At 48.2% G+C, this 13,411-nt stretch overlaps 2 non-coding genes across 2 annotated transcripts; one reads left to right on the forward strand and one right to left on the reverse strand.

Annotated features, from left to right (window-relative positions):
• Positions 1 to 7,215: 7,215 nt before the first annotated feature.
• TRNAG-UCC (transfer RNA glycine (anticodon UCC)) lies at positions 7,216 to 7,288 on the reverse strand. The gene has a single exon. It is a non-coding gene; the product is annotated as a tRNA-Gly (tRNA).
• Positions 7,289 to 10,758: 3,470 nt separating this feature from the next.
• TRNAG-UCC (transfer RNA glycine (anticodon UCC)) lies at positions 10,759 to 10,831 on the forward strand. Its single transcript has one exon. It is a non-coding gene; the product is annotated as a tRNA-Gly (tRNA).
• The last annotated feature ends 2,580 nt before the right edge of the window (positions 10,832 to 13,411 follow it).

Below are 13,411 nucleotides of genomic sequence, written 5' to 3' on the forward strand. Positions count from 1 at the left end.
TTAATACTCCCAATGGAGGGGCTTAGCGGGGGAGTCCCAAAGAAGGATGGCCTGTGATGCTCAAGGCCGCTGCCACTCAAACTTTCCAGAATTTGATTCTTATCAGTGCACCCGACCCCACCCCACCCCAAACACACTCATCTCCACCTGAAATTCCTTTAACAGAGGAGAGCTTTTCATAGGGGGTTATGGCTAAAACAGAATACCTGGGAAATGCCAGAGGATTAACTTTACACCGAGGTGTGAATGGCATGCATCTGATCCTTCCTTGGAAGGGTCAGAGGGCAGAGGTCATGAGAGTAATGAGAGCCCGCATTGGAGACGAAGGGGAGGAGGAGAATTGAGGTGGGGGAGGGTGAGAAAAGGGAGACAAAACAAAGAAGTCAAACTCCAAGTCCTTTTTATCGAATTCCAGACAAATGGCCTCTCCCTCTGCTTTCCAGTGAGACCCTCTAAGGAGCCAACGTGAGTCTGTGCGTTAATTAAAGTCCCGGGCTGGTGGCTTTCAGAAAGGAGAGTCTCTGTACCCTATTCTCTCTTCTGGTCCCTGGGTCACCGAGAGCTGTGTTCCAGCTCCTGAAGGAGGGCGGCTGCCTGCCACTTTGGGTCACGTTAGAAGAATGGCGTTATTATGCCAGCCAACATCACTATCTTCCCCAACACATCTACAGGTGTACCCTTCTTACGGTGCCTCTCACAGGTCTCTTTTTCCCCCTCTGCTGTTGGCCTCTTATGGATATAGGAGCCTGCCTGTTATTCACCACGAGGTGTATTGTTACCCTCTTTGATTTGCTGTTGTTTGAACCAGATGCTGTCTGTCGTGTAGCATTTAATCCCTTGAAAGGCTGAAGGATGCAATTTACGTGAATGATGGCTCTTTATAAGAAGGCAAAGTCATATTGTACTTCATGCTTATCTGGAGTAGATTTCCCTGTCTCCACTCCCACCCTAACTAAGAGATTAATGAATCGAGAAGCGCATTTTGGTGGCTTGAAACTGACTGCCCCCTGGGAAATGGCAACACATTCCAGTGATCACTAGGCATCTAGAGGGTTCCGCTGCTGGTTTCTCCTTTCTGCACAGAGCCACCTCAGCTCTAAATCCACCTCCTGCATCATAAATCGAGGGGAGGATGAAGCTTGTCTAGAGACATTGTCCTCTTCCTCGTGGCATCCCAAATGTCTTACAGGAACCGACATAGTCAGGAGAGGTTGCTTTTAAAATAAACCTCCATATGTCGAATCATTTATATATTTTGAATCATTTTTCCCCCATTGACTTTTATTCAAATTTTTAGAAATACTGCAGATGGAGTTGATGTGATAAATAAAATTGCCCTTCAAATTATTCAACTAGCATTTTTTTTAAGCCTACAAGAAAACAAGTTAAAAAAAAATCCCACTAGGATGAATGCGTCAGAGAAGCTCAGTATAGAAGTGGAACCCTCAGATCAATGGGAGACAATGGCCTTTATTGATTCTTACAGATGCTACAGTTAAAAGTTATGTTGCATCTTCTGAAACCTAAAACATTACACTACACAGACATCAGATCACTCTAATTACCAACATCAGAGAAAAACACATTTTATACAAATAAGCCGAATACGAAAAAAACACTTAAAACAGAGCCCAGCACATAGGAAACACAATCCAGTAAGTCTCTGTCGTACAAATGAATTCTGTTCTGAAAGCCTGTTCCTGAAGTCCAATCTGTTTGTAAGTCCAATGAAGTTAACCTACGTACCTAACACAATCGGCTATATAGTACTGTACTGTAATAGGTTTGTAATGTTTCACACACATAATACATAAAAAGCAAACACACAAAATACAAACATTTTAAATCTTACTGTACAGCACCTTGAGGGCTGTACAGTACAACAGCTGGCATCCAGGGACTGGCATCAAGCAAACAGGGAAGAAGAGTCACTGACCAGAGGAAGGAGAGGAGGTGGGGGATGGTAGAGCTGAAGGATCGCCACCAGCAGTAAAAGATGAAGGGCAAGCTAAAGCTTCTGTGTCACTCACGCTTGGTGTCGATGCCATGAACGTTTGCATCTTGAAAGTTCATAGCTTGAAAGGTCATATGTAGGGGACTTACTATAAACACTTTGACTTGTATGTTATTTTAACGCTGGACCACCATGGAAGTGTTGGATTGAGACTCCACCCTCAGTCCCCATGGTGAGGGCCCAGACCCATCAAGGTGCTGAGGATCCAGGGCGCCTGGATTCGTCAGGGGGAGAAGACATAGCCTCCAAAGAAGGAGCAATCCATTCCTGGGGGTGTTGGGAGAGGCTGGGAATTTTGCCAAAGGATGGAATCTTCCTTCAGCCTTGGTCCTGAAAACTGGAGGGGTCCCAGAGGAGGGCTTTTCCAGGCAAACGGAGCAGACTGCCTGAGCACGAGGTTATGACAGCAGCTGGAAATCGTCGTGAGAAGGAAGGATAGGTTTCAGAGAAGAAGGAGGTATGATGAAACTGGAAGGCAAGCAGTAGAAACTGAAGAGTCTTCAGTGCTTCTTGAAGGAGTCTGGACTTTACACCGTGGAAGGATTTTCAGTAGGACTGTTTGTGTATCTGGTGTGTGTGGACTGTCTCAAATCACCATAGCCATAAGGCTTTCTAGAGATTAAGGGACAATTCAAGAGAGGACTAGAGGTTAGATGAACAAGTTGAATATTAGAATCATGATCAAGAGCAACCCCGCAATCCAGGGAAGAGGCAGAAAGCAAAGATAAAAGAAGGAAGAAGTTAAGGAAAGGGGAAGTCCTCCAGGAAGGGCGAGGGCGGGTATGATGGGGTGGAATCTTGGAAACTGTGACTAACGCCACTTCCAGGGTGGAGGAGACTGAGAGTGGTCCCCTTACACAGCGTTGGTCAAAGACCCCCTGGATGGGTGTCGGGGAGGACAGGTGGCGTGGCGGGAGGAGGAGAACAAGCCTCTTGAAAATGCAGACTCTTGGGTCCTGCCCCAGGCCTGAGAATCAGCATGTACAGCTCACTCTACCCAGGATTCTTGGGCATCCTAAAGTCTGAGGACAGGTTATCTACATTCAAGGTAGAGAAGGAATGGGCGTCAAGAGAGAACACATATCACACGTTTGCTGGTCAGGGGTGGCCCCCCAGCTGAGAGACAGCCTGGATCCTGAAGCCTGGACACTGTGTCACTTGGACACGAGGACGTCAGGCCTCTGCTCCTCTGGTCTCTGTGTGATCTGCATCCTAGTCTGTGCTCAGTCTTTTTTTTTTTTTTAAAGATTTATTTATTTATTTTGGGGGCTCAGCTGGGTCTTCGTTGCAGTGCTTAGTTGCCCGGTGGCACGTGGGATCTTCCTGAACCAGGGATCGAACCGGTGTCCCCTACATTGCAAGGCGGACTCTTAACCACTGGACCACCATGGAAGCCCTGTGGTCAGTCTTCTCAGCTGTCTCAGAAGACAGCTCTGCGCTCTTCTGGAAGTCCAGAAATAGGAGAAAGGGCCCAGAGCTGGGTTCCGGCCACCACATATCTCTCACTGGCAGTGTGGCCAGGAACTGATCACTTGACCTCTCTGAACTTCGAGTTTTCAGAAGGAGACATTGGAATCTGCCGCAGCTGCTTTATTTAGCTGTGGGGCAAGAAGCTTTGCTGTGATGACTCCAAGCGTTTAATAGCAGGATGAACATCAAAGGAGTTCCTGGGGTCTTAGGGGAGGTCTATGAGTTTGACCTGAGTGGAGGGTAAATGAGGGCATATTTCGATAAATATATATGTGCATTTTACGGTGTATCAATTATACCTCAAATTTTTTAAAAAAGGAAGAAGATAAAACATCCTAGTGAAGAGTGGTTGGCCCTGTTTTTGCCTGTGGTGAGGCTTCCAGCAGCCTCTGGGTAGAGCCCAGCCTGGGCCCAGGGAGTCCTGGGCTGCAGTCCCTTCTTCCCAGATGCTCAGAACCCGCTGTCTCAGTGCATGTGGGGTAAAGCAAGGGCTTCCCATGTAATGCCACCGGTAAAGAACCTGCCTGCCAATGCAGGAGACATAAGAGATGCCAGGTCAATAGGGAAGATCCCTTGGAAAAGGAAATGGCAACCCACTCCAGCATTCTTGCCTGGAGAAGCCCATGGGCAGGGGAGCCTGGCGGGCTACAGCCTATGGGGTCGCAAAGAGTCAGACACGCCTGAAGCGACTGAGCACACACACACCTTTGGCTTTTAGAGACCAACCGGGGGCCCTGAACTCAAGGGAGCGGAGACTCAGAACCAGGGCTGAAGTAGTGATGGGAAACGCAGCCATAAGTGAACACCAGGAAAGCAAAAGCCCCAGGACCCTCTGGCCGAGGGGCTTGAGAATTTCAGAACCAGATATCACTTCATCCGTTGCGCCCTTTGAAAAGGGGGCGTTACTGCGGGGAAGTCTTGGAAGACAGATGCATGTCCCAGGGCCAGGGCTTCTGCGGCGTGGTGATTTGCACTTGACCCTTGTCCGGGAGCGTCATTTCCCCTTGGCTCCCCGAACAGGGCTCTCTGTTCAGACTGGGGGTTCTGGCGGCGTGGCTGCCTGGCCGCAGCTCAGTGTCCTTAGATATCCACAAGAAAAACACAGCTTTTCTCTCTGAGCCACATGACCTCCCCGGGTGGAACAGAACAGTTACCTAAGAGTTTACGGGACAAACATTACAAACCACCTCCCTGGAGCGGGTGTCAGAGGCCGGCAGGAAGCGTGGAATCTAAGCGGCCACCCTTCCTGCAGAGATGCTGAGAGCAGAGGCTCCAGGCCCACGCTGTCTGACTCCGGAGGCCAGGACCCCGCGGAAGGAGAGAGAAAGAGGCGGGTGAAACCCCAATCAGTCCAAGAGCCAAGGAAGAGGAGTCTACTGCTATTTCTCCTGAGAGCTGCAGGGGTGATTTCAAATTCCTCTTTAGGGCTTCTGTAATTAAGACAATAATTCAACAGTCTTGGAAAGGGCAGCCAAAGTGAAAAGTTAAGGACCTTAGCCATCCAAATGTTCGCTGTACTTTCCTGCCTGTCCCAAGAGAGGGGACTTTCTACATAAAGGAACAGGGGACATCCCGGATGTGAATAAAGAGCAGGCAGTGTGGGTCAAGGAGTGAGATAGTAGCAGACAGCCAGCTAGCAGCACCCCCTGCACCCGCCCCCCGTCGCCCCAAGCATCCATTCAGCATTCCAATTTTTTCCTCTGAAAGTGAAAGTGTTAGTCGCTGAGTCGTGTCCAACTCTTTGGGACCCCTATGGACTGTAGCCTGCCAGGTTCCTCTGTCCATGGAATTCTCCAGGCAAGAATACTGGACTGGGTATCCATTCCCTTCTCCAGGAGATCTTCCCGACCCAGGGGTCGAACCCAGGTCTCCTGCATTGCAGGCAGATTCTTTACCATCTGAGCCATGTGAGAAGCCTTCCACCTAACAGAGCAATAGCTCTCCTTCAAAAGAGCTCAGAAACACTGACTCCCTCTCTGTACTTCTGGGGCCTCTGAGAATCTAAAATCTCCTCCTGGGTCTCCAGGGGCTCCCACCTTTCTCTGACGGGTTGGAGGGCTTGGCTCATCTTTTATTACCGGAATGCAAATCCCATAGTCACTGTGCTCCCGCCGTGGAGTTGGCTGACCCCTGTGAAATAGCGGTTTTCATCAGAGAAATACCGTGAGCTTGCAATGATATTCAGAAGGTTGTGATTCCAAATCGAGGGAGAAAAATAATTCAGAGACAGTTAACATAGAAAATGGTCTGGGCCTTCTGAGAACAATGGACAAGTTCCTGGTTCCCCATCCAGGGAAGAGCCAGGAATACAGGCCACCAGCATGTCTAGGGGCGGGCGTGGGAGGCAGAGGGTGGGGGCGGAGATGGATTTCCCGGGAGTTGCCCCACTTTCGCACCTCACAGTCTCCACCAGCTCCGATTCTGGGCCTCAACTAATCCTTTCAGCTTCTTCATATACATGCCCACACACAGAGACACACACACACAAACACTCATGCCTTCCACCCATGTCCGTGGTCTGGGGCTGGACTAACACCATGAAGTGTCAGCAAGCGGATTTTACAAACGTTACCTCCCAACTGACAGCCTGATGTCTGAAAATATTACCTACTCTGTGTCCCTACAACACTGTCAGTTCACGCGATTGCGTAATCATAGACGAACGTGCCTTACTGCAGCCTCCTGTTTTCCTTCTCGTGTTGGTAACAGAGTCTAAAGGCTGGTTTTAAGACCTCTGGGATAAGATTGATGCCAAAGTACCCAGTGTTTCCATTCATCCAAAGAGCAGGCTGCCTGCAAAACATGTCTAAAATTATCCCTAATTCCAAGTCCTCTCTACACAATCAAGCTCTCCAATATAATAATTCCAAAACCTTTCTTGATTCCTGCTTTTAATAAAGTACATTTACAGAGGATATGAATTCCAGATTTGATTTCAGACTCTGGGGATGTATATTCCTCTTCTGGAACTTGTATATCCGGTCCTGGGGAAAAAAAAAAAGAAAAGGGAAAGAGAGAAAGAGAAAGAGAGGGGGAGAGAGTGCAGAGCGTAGCAAGCATTCCTTGTATTTCTTCTGTCTTTTGCCCACTAAGCGCGGAGGGGAGAGACGGGCTGATACACAGCATCTGGTTAAAGTCAGGTAAGTAACTCTCCGGGGGGAAAAGCCTGAAGTCAGCTGCCAACCTCTTTCTCTTCCTAATGTGTTTTTGCAGATGGAGGAAAACTGCAGCCAATGCAGAGGTTTCAATTTTAGGAGATACTTGGGAGAAATGAGAGATACGGAAACGCTTTGTTCTGTCACTATCCTGTTAGCTGGGTGCCGACCGGAACACTTGGCATCATGGGCGATGGGTAGACTTTGACCAGCCCCAAGCGCCCGCCAGGTGCAAATATGCCAAAGGGACTTCTCCAGCCAGAAGATTCCCCTGAATGAAGGCTGAAGGTATGACCAGGACCAGAACGGGAAACCGAAGCCTGTTTCTGAGCATATGTATCTTTCAGCAGGGCTCCCCCGGCCCAAGTGCATGGGTGCCCCCATCTTGTTCCTAGGAGGGGCTCACAGCCCTTCGAGAGGAGCAGGGAACTGGGGTCAAAAGGCCTAACTCCTGTGTGTGTGTGTGTTTCAATATTTATTTATTTATTTGGCTGCACCGCATCTTGGTTGTAGCACGCAGGATCTCAGTCTTCATTGCAGCCTGTGGGATCTTTAGTTGCAGCATGTGGGAATAAGTTCCCTGACTAGGAATCGAACCCAGGCCCCCCGCATTGGAAGCGCAGGGTCTTAGCCACTGGACCACCAGGGAAGTTTCCCTCTTGTAGGTTTGTACCCTATGCCTCTTGACTGTGGATGAGACATTTTATCCCCAGACCTTGGATTCTGCACCATGTATAATGGAGACCGTAATAAACACTTCACCTGGTCCCAAGGTTCCCGTGAGCCTTTTCCTACACGTGATGGAGAAGCTCATGTCGGGGAGCAAAGTCACCAAAGTGCCCACTGTCCTCTGAGTCGAGTATGGAAGATTTGACGAAATGCTGGGAGCTTTTCAATGAGCCCCTGTCCCACTGTGAGGTGGGATACCGGGTTTACGCCAGCCCTGTAATCTTAGCCCAATTCCACAGTTGGGAGCAGTTTTCTGCAGATAATTCAGTCTCTGCCTGAGTGTGTGAGCGGGACTTGCTGTGTTCCCCGGGGGTGGAGGGGAGCAGGCTGGAGTCCACACAGGGTTTGCTGGATCCTCATTGTGTCTGCTACAGGGTGGCTGGTCTGGGACGCTCCCTGGACGGTTGACCACTGAAGTTCCGCTTGCCCCATTCCTTGGCTTCAGGCCAGTGTTTGTTGCTGGGTTGGGTGGTTCGTTTTCTGTCTTGACTGAACTGGAGCCCTGCCTTCTTTATCCCTGGTTTGGCCTGGGGGTCTCCGTTGGCGCCTTGAGCCCCTGGGCCGCCCCTGGAGTGTGGGCCCCTGGGTCTCCCTTGGTGCTGAGCCCCTGGCTCTAATCGTGAGGTCAGGGCCCAGGCCGTTCATTCTGCAACCCCTAGCCCACAGCGCCATCTTGCCCCCACCATGGTCATTCCTCTCTGGTATGTGCTCTAGCCAGGTTCCACCCAGCCTCTGTGCCTCCCCACTCCAGGGTCACCCAGGAGATTCCAAGTTCTTTCCACACCACACAGGAAGTGAGGGAAGTGAGGGTAGCTCGGGAAAGCTAAATGCTAGCCCTTCCACTGTCTGACCACAGAGTACTGCTGAGTTTACTCTGATGTGGCCACTCCCACATGGGTGTGGGGAGCCTGTGTTTCATGCAGTCTGAAATGAGGAAGAGGCTTTGTGTTGATGAGATGGTTGGATGGCCTCACCAACTCCATGGACATGTGTTTGGGCAGACTCCAAGAGATAGTGAAGGCCAAGGAAGCATGCTGCAGTCCATGGGGTCACAAAGAGTTGGGCACAACTTAGCGACTGAACATCTAAGTTCAGACTAGCCCAGAGACAGAAAATCAAGATGAATGTCTCTCCAGCCTCTGTCTTCTTTCTTCTCTTGATCCCTTGGGACCAGAAATGAGCATGCTTCCTGCCTCTACAATTCAAACCTCCTAGTCTAGTTGTCTTTGCAGTCCCATGGAGTGTAGCCTGCCAGGTTCTTCTGTCCATGGAACTTTCCAGGGAAGAATACTGGAGTGGTCTGCCATTTCCTCCTCGAGGGGATCTTCCCAACCCAGGAATGGAACCTGGGTCTTTGGGTCTCCTGCTTTGGCAAGCAGGTTCTTTAACACTAGTGCCACATGGGAAGCCCTAGTTGTCACTGCAAAACCAGTTCTCATCTGCATGGAAGCAGTTCCAGGATCTGAGTCCTACCTACAAGCTTGGCTCTTTAGCAAGTTATGCGAAATGGGAGCTAAATAAATTTAGAAAATCGTATTTCTCTCTCAATAAAACCTAGTTTTTACCTCTGTTATGCCTACAAAATACCCATTTGGGGTCGGGATAACCAGCATATTAGCTTTTTTTTTTTTTTTGCATTCATGCTGTTGAAGTCTGAAGGTAGGCTTATGTCTCTGAGAAAATGGGAAAGTGAAGGGATAGATCAACCCATGAAACACAGAAATGAAAAGTGTGTTAGTAGTATTCCAGACATGTCATCCCTCTTCCAACCAGATAACCTTTGGTACTCTTTCCAACTCAGAAGAACTCAACTCTTAAGATGGAGCTTAAGAGCACAGTTTGGAAAGTATGACATAGTTTCCAAATGTGGCCATATATACTAACTCGATTCTTTCTGCTATTAGATTTCCAAAGTACTGGTCCCTCTGAAATCTGCCTGAGGCAACTTGAACTTGGATGAATGGCCATTAAACATGCTGATGCTGAACAAGGCTGCACAGAGTCCAGTGACTTCTCTGCTGGTAAAAACTGTCTCATGATTTATTCTAAAACATTGGCCTTGAGCTACTTTCCATTCTCTAATGTATTACTTTGGAGATTATAAATCAGAGTCTACTTGCTGTGGTCTTTCACTTGGACAACTCACTTGACCCGCCCCCCACCCCCCACCCAGTCATTGTATCTCTTTAGGGAAGAGCCCACTGGGAAAGGAATCAGAAAAAATGGGTTCCTCAACTGCTCGAATTGGGCAAACAACAACTCTCCTGCAGAAAACGAATTGACCAGCTTGTAATTTCCTGACCTTCTCATGAATTTGATGCTGGCATCTAGTGTTGGAGAATTAACCCATGTCAAGCAAGGCCACTGGATTGCTCATCAGAGCCACTAAATCAACTCATGCTCATTTGCCACCAGGTCCCTCCACCAAGCGAGATCCGTCCACCAAACGAGCACTGTCTCTGAGTCCAGGACTATATTATGCCCAGTAAGGATCATGAAAAAAAGTAAGGCAGAGTCCTTGACCTGAGAAACTCCCAGTCTAGTGGAGGAGGTAAACAGTGAGACAACGAGAAAACAAAATTAAACACTGAACTTCGTGGCACCTTCTGTGGGGACAATAGGAATCCAAGAAGGAGGAATAGCCCGAGGAGACGCCAGAGACAGGTGGGATGTCTAGACTGGGCTATAAACAGGAGAGAAGAGCGATAACAAGATGAGGAGAATAACAGTGAAGTCACAAGATGGGAAGATGGGTGTGTGCATGCGGGCTGGGGACTGTGAGGAGCCCCACTTGGCAAGAGGAGAAGGAAGAAACAGAGAATTGATAGGAAAATGGCTGTCTAGGGGGTCCAGTCCCCTAGAGGGGGACTTAACCCTGGGGGTCCAGTGGTTAAAACTCCAAGCTTCCAATGCAGCGGCTGTGAGTTCAATCCCTGATCAGAAAACTAGAATCCCACATGCCATGCGGGGAAGTCAAAAGGCAAAAATAAATAGATAATTTAAAAAATGGCTGGAAAATGGAGGCTCTAGACCATGAAGATGCAAACCAGAGGGCTTGTGATAGACAGTGGGGCGCCATGTGTAGGAACACAGCATGGGATGAGATGGGATGAAGATCCTACGCTTTTAGGATGCATGGGGACAAGATAGACTATATTGTGGGAAGTGTCTGAAGCTGGAGGGGCCGCTGTCTAGTTACTTGACTGGACAGTGTATGTGAAGAGAAGGAGGGAAGAGGGAGAAGCAAGTTCTAGATACACACACAACCATGAAACAGGAATTGCTGATAATTGACTGGATAAGAGACACAAGGGAGAAGGAACTTCGTGGTTTTTAGTATTGGAAATAGGAGCAATAGTGGTGCCATTGTGAAGAAAGCCCTGAGGGACTTCCCTGGTGGTCCGGTGGTTAAGACTCTGCACTTCCACTGCAGGGGTCACAGGTTCAATCCCTGACCGGGAAACCACCATCCCACGTGCCACGTAGTACAGCCTGAAAAGAAAGAAAGAAGGAACCCCATCTCATAGCAGAGTGTTTGGTTTATTTCTATTGTTGATCGGTTATTTCTATTGGTTCTAGATTGGCCTCACAGACGAAATAATCCCCATGGACCCAAACGATGCCAAACATGTTGGCGATGTGGATGGCTCTGTCTCCAGCAACTGGACCTATGGTTCTTCAAAAAACAGCACGAGAAGTTATACACCTGCCTATCTCAGCAGAAGGATGCAGGTGGGAGGCTCTAGACGCGCAGTTTTCAAATCCCTGCTACTTACTAGCTATGTGGTTTGGGAAAGTTGCAGAAACCTCTCTGTGTTCCTTCGTGTATCACAATGGGGATAATAACGACCACCTCATATACGAGGACGTTCATATCAAGCACTTGATGTACAATGACTCAGCTTAGTCATGACTCAACAGTGCTAGCTGTACTTCATTCCCATCAAATAAAACAATAAGCACTTAAACAATTTATAAAATTCAAAGCTTTTAAGAGAGGGTAAGATTTTTTGTAGACACAGTGGGATGGATTGGAAAAAGTCCTGGACTTGGAGTCTGTCTTAACCTTATGTCCAACGGCCATCAGTTCTGTTACCCAAGTAAGGCTGTTAACTGCCAAGAAGTCTCAGTTTATTTGCTTAATGTCAATAATAACGCACGTCCTGCCTTGCTATATGATTCTGAAAGTAAAAGAGATGGTTCATGTGAAGTTATCTGGCAGGAACTAAATGCTTTGCAAAGGAAAAGTATCAATTAGTTGTTGTTATCATTAGTATGTTAAAGAACCCGTCCTTCATTTATCTGTGATGGTCAGAATGAAGACTCAGTTCACTGGAAAGGCTTTCAGCGTGTCTCAAAATAGCATTCCAGAAAAGTCTTATTTACACAGGTTCCGTGATTTAATTGCCTCTGAGGACGTGGAGCAGCCCCTTGAAGAGAAGTGAAGTCTTGGGTTACTTTACGTTGGCCTGGGCTTTAGAAGTGGGTGGCAGTGACTCTGAATAGAATCACTGTTGAGCTGTACACATTTATGATTTATTTTGGTTAGAGCAACCCTCAGGGTGGGGTGGGATTTGGTGGGGTGGCAGTAGCCTGGTCTGGTCAATGATTAATCTGGGAATTTCCAGCTGTCCTCAGCCCTTTTAGGAAAAGCCCCAGCTGTCTTCAGAGCTAATGAATGTCCATCCTGAATGAATCTCCTGGAAGTTGCCCACCCCCGGTTCTCCGGGGCCCAGCAATGCAGAGTGGTTAGTATGGATGGTTCATAGGAAAACAAAGCTTTGAAAGGCAGGACAGAAACAAATTCTGACTTGACCTCAAGCTGCTCCCGAAGCCCAGGGTTCATGTTTCCCAGGCTGCACGTCAATCTCAGCTCCCCAGGCTGGCGAGGTGGGAACAGAGTTCACAGCGCCCTTCAATCAGGGCTGGTACTGGAGGCAGCAAGGACGAGCTGCTCATTATGTGAGCGAGTTAGGAGTCTGTTTCTTTAGTCTTTCTGTGTTCCTTTACAGAACTTAGTTTGACAATGGCCTTGGGCCAGCATGAAGCAACAATTCTGAGTCAACATCATCTTCACCTGGCATTTCAGAAAGATACCCCTTGCATGCCCACTTCCCTTCCTTCCATTGTTTATCTCTGCAGCTTCAATCTTCTGGAGGCGATATTCATTTACTGAGAGGCTCAATTTAGGTGATGAAAATTCTAACTGTTGCTGGTGAAGAGGGCACATGCCTCCTAGCTTTTGCTCTCAATATCCACTTGGTGTGGCCATTGTGCTACACCTCAGCCATAGGACCAACCTGAAGTCAGAGGAATGCTTTCCACCCTCGAGGTGCAACTTACAGCTCCACAAGCCAACACACATCCTTGACCTTCTTCCTTGTGGCCTGTGGCATCATTAGTGGATAGATCTGGCTTCAGTTTGGCCCAGGCCTTGGGGATCCGAGCACGTGGATCTTCCTGCCATTTCTGGTTCCCAAGAATCCTCATATCAGCAACCTTTGGGAATAAAGTGCTTTTAGAACACCTGAAAAATAAAAAGTAGATGGCACTAGTGGTAAAGAACCCACCTGCCAACGCAGGGGATGGTGAGAGAAACAGTTTTGATCCCTGAATTGGGAAGATACCCTGGAGAAGGGCATGGCAACTCACTCCAGTATTCATGCCTGGAGAATCCCAAGGATGGAGGAACCAGGCAGGCTACAGTCCATAGGGTCATAAAGAGTCAGACATGACTGAAGTGACTTAGCACGCACATACACATGGTACATTTGTGTGGGACTCTTTCATTTCATGGAATATCAAGGTGAGATTTGGATATTATAATTAAAGTACATGTTTCATGCTGTTAACGTGGATCAAAAGATAAGGAACCGCTAAGTAGGTTCTTGCCACTGGTTTTCAACTGATACTCTTTGCTTTCTCCAAATCCTTTAATTAATGTTTCAGGAGTGGGTCAGAAATCTGCCTTCTAGGGATTTCCTTGGTGGTCCAGTGGTTAAGAAACTGCCTCTCAATGCAGGGGATGCGAGTTCGATCCCTG

This window comes from Bos indicus, chromosome 27, assembly GCF_029378745.1.
Source record: "Bos indicus isolate NIAB-ARS_2022 breed Sahiwal x Tharparkar chromosome 27, NIAB-ARS_B.indTharparkar_mat_pri_1.0, whole genome shotgun sequence".
NCBI lineage: Eukaryota > Metazoa > Chordata > Mammalia > Artiodactyla > Bovidae > Bos > Bos indicus.